The sequence below is a fragment of the Berghia stephanieae genome, chromosome 2 (assembly GCF_034508935.2).
Source record: "Berghia stephanieae isolate SIO BIC M18660-M18661 chromosome 2, UCSD_Bste_1.3, whole genome shotgun sequence".
NCBI classification, from domain to species: Eukaryota; Metazoa; Mollusca; class Gastropoda; order Nudibranchia; family Aeolidiidae; genus Berghia; species Berghia stephanieae.
The window spans coordinates 54,663,918-54,675,506 of record NC_088361.1 but is presented as its reverse complement, the minus strand read 5'-3'; the positions used below and the strand labels follow the sequence as shown (position 1 = coordinate 54,675,506).

At 32.1% G+C, this 11,589-nt stretch overlaps 1 protein-coding gene across 4 annotated transcripts in view; it reads right to left on the bottom strand.

Annotated features, from left to right (window-relative positions):
* The window catches only part of LOC144965170 (ras-like protein family member 12), a 40,081-nt gene extending 31,422 nt beyond the window's left edge, over window positions 1-8,659 (bottom strand). For 2 of the 4 annotated variants that reach the window (XM_078900215.1, XM_078900216.1), the window contains exon 1: window positions 8,430-8,659. The gene's annotated coding sequence lies outside the window, so the exon portion shown is untranslated. The remainder of the gene's footprint in view (window positions 1-8,429) is intronic. The other 2 variants (XM_078900217.1, XM_078900218.1) reach the window with 2 other exon arrangements.
* Window positions 8,660-11,589: the final 2,930 nt, after the last annotated feature.

Genomic DNA, 11,589 nt, shown 5'->3' with positions numbered 1-11,589 from the left:
AAGTCACTGCAGTCTGGTTCGATGAGCGATAAAGGAACCTAGAATCCACCCGAAATGGCCCCTTTGGTTGGATGATTCGAACAATATTGTTTCCAATCTTTTTCTCTTTTCGTGACATAAGCTCGTGTAACCATCTTTATTTTGATTGATAGCGAAGAACCCGCAATACTTTGAGCAGCCACTCATCTATATTAAATATTACACCACTGTATTGCGGAAATCATATCACATGGCGCTAAACTTTTTTGTTTGACCATTCATTGAATCCGTCGTGTGTGAGATTCGAACCATGCTAAGGAAAAATTTTTCCTGGTTTTTTCTTTGATTGACGCCTCCCAATGTCTGTTCTTTCCTTATCTCATGTCTGTTTTGACAGCAGGTGCAGCACTGGTAAACAACTTAAGAGTTAACGCGTCATTTGTGAGCAAAACCAACAACCCCATACTTCAAACTATTATGTCTCTTTAGACTACCTGAACATCCCTCAATATATCTATCTGGCACGAGAAAAACTGTTTTGATTGTATTCCTTTCATTTTCTTTTCCAAAATCCATTGTTTTTGTGAGAATTTACATTTACTTTTAACCATTGTAATATGATTTACTTATTGTACAGAATTATTTCTACTAAAAGAATGCACGTATACAGCAACGTGATATATGAATAATATGGTGTCTATAACAGACGTCTGTAGACAGCAATAGACAGACAATACTATTTCGGAGCATAGTGGCCTCATTGGTGAAACATGCCATGACTGAGACAAAATCAGTGTATCAAGCGTGCTCAAAATACAAATCTGTCGAGTGAAGCAAAAAATATATTTTAAATCGCCGTATTTTAAGACTTATTGCTCAATTTACAGAAGATCCTTTGTATGAGAGAGAAACAGTTCAAGTTAAATTAGATTTGAAAAAGACACTTAAACCAACCAACGCGCCTCTTAGATAAACATTGTCAGTTCTATTTTTAAAAACATGGAACAACATTTCATCATCATCACCATCTAGTCAGCTGATCCTGCGTAGGACGTTGCTTCCAGAACTTTCTTGCGAAACAGATTACGGTTTTCCGCCAGTCTACTTGCTTGAGTTGCTGTCATTCCCAGCCATTCACATATATCTTGTTCCCAGCTTCTTGTTGGTCTACCCCTTCCTCTCTTGCCGTCTACCCTTGTCTGCAGAATGTGCTTTTCTAATGATTCGTGGCGATTCGTGTGGCCAAAATAGTTCAGTTTCAATTTCTTTACAGTTTGAAGAAGAATTGGTGATTGTATTCCGATCCTTCTCAGGACTTCTTTGTTTGTTTGTTTTTCAGTCCATGATATTCTGAGTATTTTTCTGTAGCATGCCATTTCAAAAGCTGTGATCTTTGTGCTCTCTGCTTTGCTGATAGTCCATGCTTCGCATCCATATGTTGCAGTTGGGAAAACAACACTTTTGAGGATTTTGATTTTTGTTTGAATGCACTGCCCTTTCCAGAAATTATTCATCTTTTCTAGCTTTGATCTTGCCATTGCTAGTCTCCTCCTGATCTCTGGAGCCGATTTCCCGTTGTACTCAATGGAACATTTAGGACAAAAAAATGTGTCTAAGATTTCTGAGATTGCCACCTTCTTTTATCAATTTAAATTATATTTAAAGACATCCATTTTCTTGAATGTATCGGGGTTTTCTGGATGATGGCTGTTGTGATCTAAAACGTGATTCTTTCCAAGAGCTGCGATTTTCAAATATTTTTCAACGATTTCTTGCTGAAAGTAAAATTTTGATCTACCTATTTTTCAGTCGGCAACCTTATACATAGTTGACTGAATTCGAGACCTGTACGTGTTATGGTCATTCCTTTTTTACTTATGCATATAACATCTTAAGATTACAATAGTTATTTGATAAAAGTATTATAAGTGATATTCGCCCATTATTCATTGTGCTGAAGACTACAATAATTTCGGGGCAAGGGGTTCCACAGACTGGTAACAATTTCTGTACAATCAAGTAACTATAAGAGTTTACCAACAATGTATTCTAGCTTTGTTAATTCGAAATATAAGCAGAAGTAATTTTTCTCGGGATTCAATTCTACTTATGTCAAAGGGTTTTTTTTTAATTCATTAAAATTAATGATTTCCTTTTCTTATGCACAACACGATAATGTTAAGTTGAGGGGATCATGTGAGTTAAGTCATATTTGGGCGTAAAGACAGTTTAATTTTTAATTAATTACTAATGAATCATTACGTAGCATAATAAACTAAACATACAGATTGCTGTAAAAATTCGCATTTTCATTGGATGGTTTGTGTGTGCGTATTGTGTGTGCGTGGTGGGTGTATGTGTGTGTGTTTGCTTATCCATCTCTCTGAGCCAAAAATAAATCAACACCCCCGCATCAATTGAGCAAACAAACGCATGAATTATCTCTTTTCTATATCCACACTATCCTCAATCCAAACCTAACCTTTTCCCTACCACTCCTCAATGCCAGGAGGTGTCAAAAGATTAGATATAGTCACAGTCTTAGCTAGACGGAGGTCTAGTACTCACACCCAAATTAACCCAAGTAGTACGTACTGCACAGTTTAGTTTGCTCTGCCTTACTTGATTTACCTTGAACGTCTTTATTGCTAGTGAGTTTATATTTTCTTTCTATCTCTCTTTCTTTCTCATCTCTCTCTCTCTCTCTCTCTCTCTCTCTCTCTCTCTCTCTCTCTCTGCCTGTCTCTCTCTCTTTCTTTCTTTCTTTCTTTCTCTCTCTCTATCTCTATCTATATATTAATCAATCTATCCATTTATCAATTTCGTTCTTTCTCTATCTTCTCTTTAACTTAATCTAAACACACCTCTCTCTCTCTCTCTCTCTCTCTCTCTCTCTCTCTCTCTCTCTCTCTCTCTCTCTCTCTCTCTCACACTCTCTCTCTATCTCTATCTATCTATCTATCTATCTATCTATCTATATATATATATATATATATATATATATATATATATATATAAATATATCTATTTATCTTTCCTATACTTTCTCTATTTTTCTCTCCTCTCTCTTTCTTTCTATGTGTGTTTGTGTGTAGATATCACTACCTAGCTAATATCCACACACATATACGCACATTGAGTAAATAACACATCATCTTATACACGTAGAAAAAGAGTCAACTCCGATGCACGGTCGACCGTTCAATGGCGCGTGCATACGCTATCTTTCCACACCTAAGTCAGGGTTTTTACGGGTAGATAAGCAGCTTGAACCTCCGATACTCCTTCGTTCTTCTTTTTTTTTTCAATAGTATTATTCCCCTCCTCCTTTCGTTCCTGTAGGATACGTCTAGCTTCCTAAAACTACATCTATCACCGCGCACTCAATTTATTTGCATCTTTATCTGGATACACCGTATAATGTGATTTATGGCGCAATGTGAAATCTTCATAACTGCATAACGAAATGTCTAAGGTTTAAATACGTCTTAACGAATTGAAATCTTTTGCAGATGTTATTGTCAGTTGGAGGATTTCTTTCATTTATTTGAAAAAATCTAAAGAATTGTTTTGTATGTATGTGTATTTCATTGATATCATTGTTATAAGTTTAATGATAATATTTTTTCATTGTTGTTATTCAGCTTTTTTTCTTCTTCTTGCATTAATCAATCTGTTTATTAAAATCATAACTATTGACGTTGTCATTTGAAGTCATTTAGAGCCATAGGATTTTTGTCTATCGTAAAGAACGAGTACTGTTCGCCATGTCTCTGATCGGCTAACAAAATTCGATCTCCCTATACAGCTATCAGGACCCGTTGTCATTAGTTTGATAATTATAATTATAGTTGTTACCAATATTTGACGGGATATATATAGTTTTGCTACAAAATGAAGTGTAGAAGAAGGCTCAGCGTGCCAAGCAATACAAATTGAAATTATTTTTCTGGTGGGAGAATTACAGATTCATTACTGTCGTACACTTAAAAACAAGCTTTTGAAATTTTGGCTAAAAAAACTCGTCCTTCAAATATCGACCGATTAAAATGACCGAAAACTCGTCCTTCAGATATCGACCGATTGAAATGACCGAAAACTCGTCCTTCAAATATCGACCGATTGAAATGACCGAAAACTCGTCCTTCAAATATCGACCGATTAAAATGACCGAAAACTCGTCCTTCAGATATCGACCGATTGAAATGACCGAAAACTCGTCCTTCAAATATTGACCGATTAAAATCATTTTGTCAACAACCCAGGTTTGTGATCGTTTGACAGGTTGAGAGTCTTTTTAATCGATCGATATTTGAAGGACGAGTTGTTGTTTTTTTGCCAAAATTTTTAAAACGTGTTTTTCCAGAGCGCGGCAGATTAGGCATGTGCCTTGACCTTTCAGACAGGAGTTATAAAATTTTAACAACCAAATGTTGTAAATTCTTATTGAAGAATGGATTTACTTTATAAGACAAGTTATCTTTCAAAGTGTAATCTAGTTCTCTCTTGAAAGTGTCTCTTGAAATTTAACAAGAGGAGGGGAAGGTTAGTTTTGAGCCTGGTAAGGAAGGGAGGGAAAGAAAAAAGGATAAAGGAGATGGGAGAGGAAGGGATAGTTCTTGTGAGAGAAAAAAAAAAGAGAGGGGGAGACTAGAAAAATAAAGTTTAAAAGTGTGAGCGAAAAGAAAAATTGAAAAGAGAGAGCGAGTAAACGTGGAAATCAGAATGATAATATTAGACAGTCAGAGAAAAAAACTAAGAGCAAATTCATTTACCTGAGGAACAAAAATTATGTATCATTCTAGAATGAAAAATAAGATTGAAAAGGCACCTTCATTTTTAGATTGTTTAGGTAGAATTCTACACCTTACAAATGACTGTTCAGTGGCGAAAATATTTCATGAGTCCCTTTTAATACCTCAAAGTAGGAGCAACAAAACAAAACAAAAAGAAAGCTTTTATATTGGGCAATATCCATTAAGCGTACTCAAAGCGCTTCACAAAGGGTCCCTGACCAACAGCAACACGTGTGATGTAGAACGAGACATGACGCCTGTTAAACGATATTATAATTTTTTCGACACAGACAACGCCGTTAACGGCCAGGTACGCATTTTACACCTGTGTGAGAGAATGTGAGTAAAGAGCCTTTTCCAAGGACTCAACTATGCGTCGAGTGAGGCTTGAACCCAGGACCTTCCTCCGATTTGAAAGCGAGTGTTATACAATTAACATAGCCGCACAAAAATATAAACAAAATCTATAATTTATAATCAATAATTCCAATTGCAAGATAGTCTAATAATGGCATGGATATTTACTGGAACGAATAAGTGGTTGCAATTAGTATTGATTAGTAATGCACTTATACTCGTAAACGTTTTTTTAAGGCTGCAAATTATCTTCTTGACTTAAAAGTCTATGATCTTAGTATGCCGAGGCTCTTGAATAAACAAGTAAAATCGGTATCATTGAGAGATAACAACAGTCCCAGCGGGTCTGATTTTTCCTCTCACTTTTAAAATAATAAATATGTGAATCTTAATATCAAAGTAATCGGGAAGATCCAGGTAAGACAGTGCAAAACATCTACGGTAATCAAAACATTTATCGATATCACACCGAAAGACCCTTCTCCCCTTCAAGCAGGTTGTGGCATGTTATAATAATTCATAAAATTAGCCTGCATCCTTCCTCCTCTTGTATATAAATTATTTTTGAGTATCCGCCGAATGGAGTGGTGTTTATGAAAATTTTATCTATTAGAATTGATACAATTTATAATCTATCCCTTTACTTTTTTTTATCTGGGGTTGGCAAGGTAAATATGATCGGTAAAAATAAATATTCAGCATTTGATATATTTGGAATATACATATTATATATATATATATATATATATATATGTGTGTGTGTGTGTGTGTGTGTGTGTGTGTGTGTGTGTGTGTGTGTGATAAAAACATAAACCATGATATGTTCTCGTCTTTTTTTTTATTTAAAAAAAGGAGGTAAGATAAATAAAACATTTATATTGTACTTTTTGTACATATTTACAGTCCTGTTTTTTTTTTCTACCTTTATAACCTTCAGGAAGATTTTTGGAGATTGTGGTAGAAATAAACAATACTTAGAAGTGAACAGAAATTACACTGGTGATGTTTTATATTATATTATATGATATTATATCATATTATATTATATTACATTATACATAATATATTATATTATATTATATTATATTATATTATATTACATTATATCATATCATATTATATTATATTATATTATATTATATTATATTATATTATATTATATTATATTATATTATATCATATTATATTATATTATACTATATCATATTATATTATATTATATTATATTAAACGTTATTATATTATATTGATATGCGCTTGTAAAACGGAATAGTACGACGGAATAATTCTAGTGATGAAGTTAAAGCACTAAAAACATAAGATTAAGGAGACTGTTTCAAACAGGGAACAGAAGATTCCATGAGCAAACTGTCAATGTGCCTATTTTGGCAATACCTTACGGTCCAAACAATCAAATGTTTATAGTACATAAGAGAAATATTATCTACAAGAAGAAAAATATCAAAAAAGGAACTTTGCATTCAACTACCTCCCTCTCAGCTAAGGATCCCTTTCAGGTCCAAGAAAAAAAACGATAATGCCAATCGAAAACAAAGATGAGAACTACGTGGTAAGGGAAAACATACAGGGGTATAGAAGACTTTAACAATAGTGACCTCCCGCCCACCTTGAGTGTGTATGTATGTGAGTATATATGTGTGTGTGTGTGTGTGTGTGTGTGTGTGTGTTAAATAGTTTATCAAAAGAGAGTCACCTATTCAGTAATGCGTTATTAATTCTTCATTTCGGGATTGTGATGAGTATGAAGGGTATGATTGATTTATGCAATCAGTTATATATTATTTGATATCGACTTGGCCTTTAGTTTTAAATATTAAAAAGAATCATTGTTTCGTTTAACGAGACACTGACCATATTTTGCAGCTCTAAACTGTTAGCTTAAAACAGTAATCTCGAAAAACTGAATGGATAGTTGGATGGGTGGATGAGCTGGTTGCTGGATTGGTGGATGGATTGATAGATAAGATTTTTTGGAATCACTGACATATGGTTATTAATTCTTTATGGTCAAAAGTTTTGATTATATTATATCATATTTTATTAAATTATAATATATTATGTTGTATTATATTGTTATATCATATCATATTATATTATATTATGTTATATTATATTATATCATATTTTTTTATATTTCATTATATTATATTATATTATATTATATTATATTATATTATATTATATTTGTTTATATTTCATTATATTATATTATATTATATTATATTATATTATATTATATTATATTATATTATATTATATTATATTTTTTTATATTATATTATATTATATTATATTATATTATATTATATTATATTATATTATATTATATTATATTATATTTTTTTATATTTCATTATATTGTATTATATTATATTATATTATATTATATTATATTATATTATATTATATTATATTATATCATATTTTTTTATATTTCATTATATTATATTATATTATATTATATTATATTATATTATTATTATATTATATTATATTATATCATATTTTTTTATATTTCATTATATTATATTATATTATATTATATTATATTATATTATATTATATTATAACACAGCATGGCATTGTGCTGGGCAATTAACAATAATTCTTTTAAACGCATCTGATAGCAATGAGTGTTAAAAATGACAATTATTAATCCAGGTTTACACTATGTAGCAGACAGATACAGCAATAATGTATTAACGTCCATGATATTCATTATCAAAAAGGAAATCCAATTAAACTGATCAATTCTTGATCAATAAATTCTTTAAAACGATTAAGACACGAGCAATTTTGGTCTCAAATCTTATCATTTTCTATGATCGAACAGTTAAAATTTCGAGGGGTGTTTATTTAATTTCAGTATTGCGTACATCTGCTTTTCTACATCTTAATTTAATCCCCTCTTTCGAACAATATTGTTACTTTAGAACAGTCGTCGCTATATGTGGATTATATATTATATATATATATATATATATATATATATATATATATTATATATATATATGTATATATATATATATTATATATATTATATATATATATATATATATATAGTCTGAACTATAGGACATCCGTGAATAATATTATTTATATATATTTATTTATTTATATACATATATATGTATATAAATATATATATGTATATATATATGTATATATTATATATATATATATATATATATATATTATATATATATATATATATATATATAACCTTTTTAATCGAAACAGACAGAAGTTAAAATCAGAATACCAGATCAAACTTACCAAATCATTAACAAAATGAAGACCTATATTGTTACTATTTAACATTCAATATCACATCCTCAGAAAGCACTTCAGTGATGAGATACGAAAAACAATATTATATTTTTCTCGTGTTAAATTCTACAAAACCTATAGATAAAAGTAACTGTATTTCACGGGTTAACACAGCACCGAACCATTCACAAATAAATCTGAGAATGTAATCTGAAGGGACAAGTAAAGAGATGCTCACCTCTTTCTTTCTCTATTCGGCCTAGCCTACCCTCGTACGCCCCTTGCACACCTGTTCGCGTGACGGCACGCGCGTAAAAACAAGAGCTGCTTACTCCTACTCGCCAACGGTAATGTAAGCACGAAATGGAATAAAGCAAGAACATCCTAACTCAACTATAATACTAGTTAGTCTGATAACGAGAAAAAGCTTTGATCTGTAACGCATATCTATTCTTCCACATCATTTGTTAGCATACAGTTTTGATGAGTAAATTGTTTTAACACATATTCTAATGATGCTTTTTTTTTTATGGATAAGAATTAATTGAAATATCCTTAAATTAGACACACGTCCTTTTGTGCAGATTCTCTCTATGTTCTGGTGGAGTTTTGTAGAGTATTCTTTTTCGTGAGTTTTTGTGTTTGGGCATTTCAAGAATGGAAATATTTTCGAATAGAGGAGGAATGGAAATTTGGGAGCGTCAGGTAGTGGGAGTTATAAGGTTGAAAATTATGCGGTGGAAGTAACAGGTTTAGTACTTTGCACATACAATGTTACAAACATGTAAAAACGCATGCGTGTAAATATACGTACATACCCATAAACGTAGGCACACACACACGCACACATAATATATTTAATGCATAAATATTCGCAATCTCTCCATACAGTATACAGCCTGATTCATCTCCCAGAAGAGGGGCGGGTGGAGTGGGGGGGGGGAGAGAGAGAGAGAGAGAGAGAGAGAGAGAGAGAGAGAGAGAGAGAATAAAAGGAAAGAATGAGGAACTAAAAGAAAATAAGGATAAAAATAAAAAGAAAGAATGATGATCATGATGATATTGATGAAATTAATGATATTGATGATGATGATGATGATGATGATGATGATGATGATGATGATGATGATGATGATGATGATGATGATGATAAAAAGAAGGAGAGAAATGACGTATCAGAAAAACATAAGATGGAACAGGAATCGAAGACAAAGAGAGAAAGTTGACACCGTGGCAAACGACAACTGATTTGTTTTGGCAAGGGAAAAAAAGAAGAGTAAGTGGAAGATAGAGTGGGGAGCTAGAGCGCAGGTTGGTGTAAGTGTCGGTGGAAGAGAAATGGGAGACAAGATAACCTCAACAACAAAGAATCCAAATGATTTATCAAAAAGAGTTTAGCAAATTTTGATTTCCAACAGACAATGGATGGCGTATTAAAAGTAACGTACAGTCAAAACCATAATAAAACAGAAACAAAACAAATACCAAGTTCAAAATGATATATGAAGAAAATAGATCAATATTATAATATAAGTAGTTACATACTAAGGATTATTATGATAAAAACAGAATTGACAAATATGATATGGTGAAAAAGATGACGATAATGGTAATTATATCGAAGGTGGTGATAAGAATGTTAAGGATAATGAGGATGATGTTAATGTGTGGCATTTTAAGTCCATTTCAGTACCAATAAGAAAGGATGATGATGGGATATTCAAATGATCGTAGGTCTACACTTAAAAGCTTCCAAGAATGAAACAGTAAGACTAGGGGAAACGGCAGTCAATACTAAAGGAATATCTATACCCGTATTATGTCCAGATTGAGCCCATCTAAAAGTTACCAGACATAAGCACACTGGGTGGGATATCAGTACTCAAATGTGTGTGTGTGTGTGTGTGTGTTTATTTTTTGTTTGTTTGTTTAAATCATATATTATCATATCATATCTTATCAGTAATAGGGCTTTAAAATGGACCAAGTGTTCCTTAACTTATGTCCATAAAACATAAATTAACAATAATATTAATATAATAGAAATTACTCATTGCATATTCTTCGAGATATCGTTATTAAAAGGGAGAAACAGATAAATGAATAGAAGTGAAAAATAGACACATCCATTCTTATTATTGGCATTATATTATAAATATTCGCACATGTATATATGCGAAGTGGCCGAGTGGTTAAGGCATTGCACTGTGGCCCGGAAGGACCCGGGTTCAAGCCCCGATTCAGGCACTTTCGTTTTTTTCCTTGAGCAAGATTATTAACCCCCAATTTGCTCACTTGGACCACATGATTCCTGTTGACATCAGACATCTTGTTTGATGAGTTATCTATATTCCTTCGTGGAATGCCTAGGCGACGATGTCATATGATGTCGTGGCGGAAAAGGCATAATTTTTTTTAAAAATAACATATATATATATATATATATATATATATTATATATATATATATATTAATATATATATATATGTTTGTGTGTGTGTGTGTGTGTGTGTTTGTATGCATTTTAAAGCAAAAAGTCCCTTATCAAGAGCAATTTAATATAACATATGATAACAATAATATAACTAAGTAACCTTAATACACTATAATGATATGATTTAAAAGAGAAAAATACATACCATCTCTTACAAAGAGAAATGTCGATCTGACCGTCTTCCGCTTGGTAAAGAACAAGACCGGTCCTCGTAAAAATAAAATGGTCTCTTTTAGACAAAGGGCATTGAATTTAGTTAAGTATGGGTACAAAACAACGTGTAGCTAATTGGAGGTCTGATAACCCAACTTGATATGGGTTCTTTGTTGAAATGGAAATACTCTCAAACAAACGCAAAAATCAAGCCTAGGTACACCTAGGTACTAAAGATATGGTTTGCTTACACCAGAGCTCTATGCAAACCTTGAAAGCTGTTTCTGTGAACCTCTCGTCATTTTGTCTCGGGATGTTCATTTCTGTACTTTTTTGCGATACTACTGGTGGCCTCTGTCAAATGCGATCCGTCCAAATTAATGTATATTTTGTTTTGGGGTTTTAATTGACCAGCATGTTTTTGCCCAAACCAAACGCGGCTGATGGATGTTGTAAGTTTTTTAGCTTAATGCCTAGCATCAATAATATGTTCCGACTCGCCTTTGTTTCTTTCTGTAT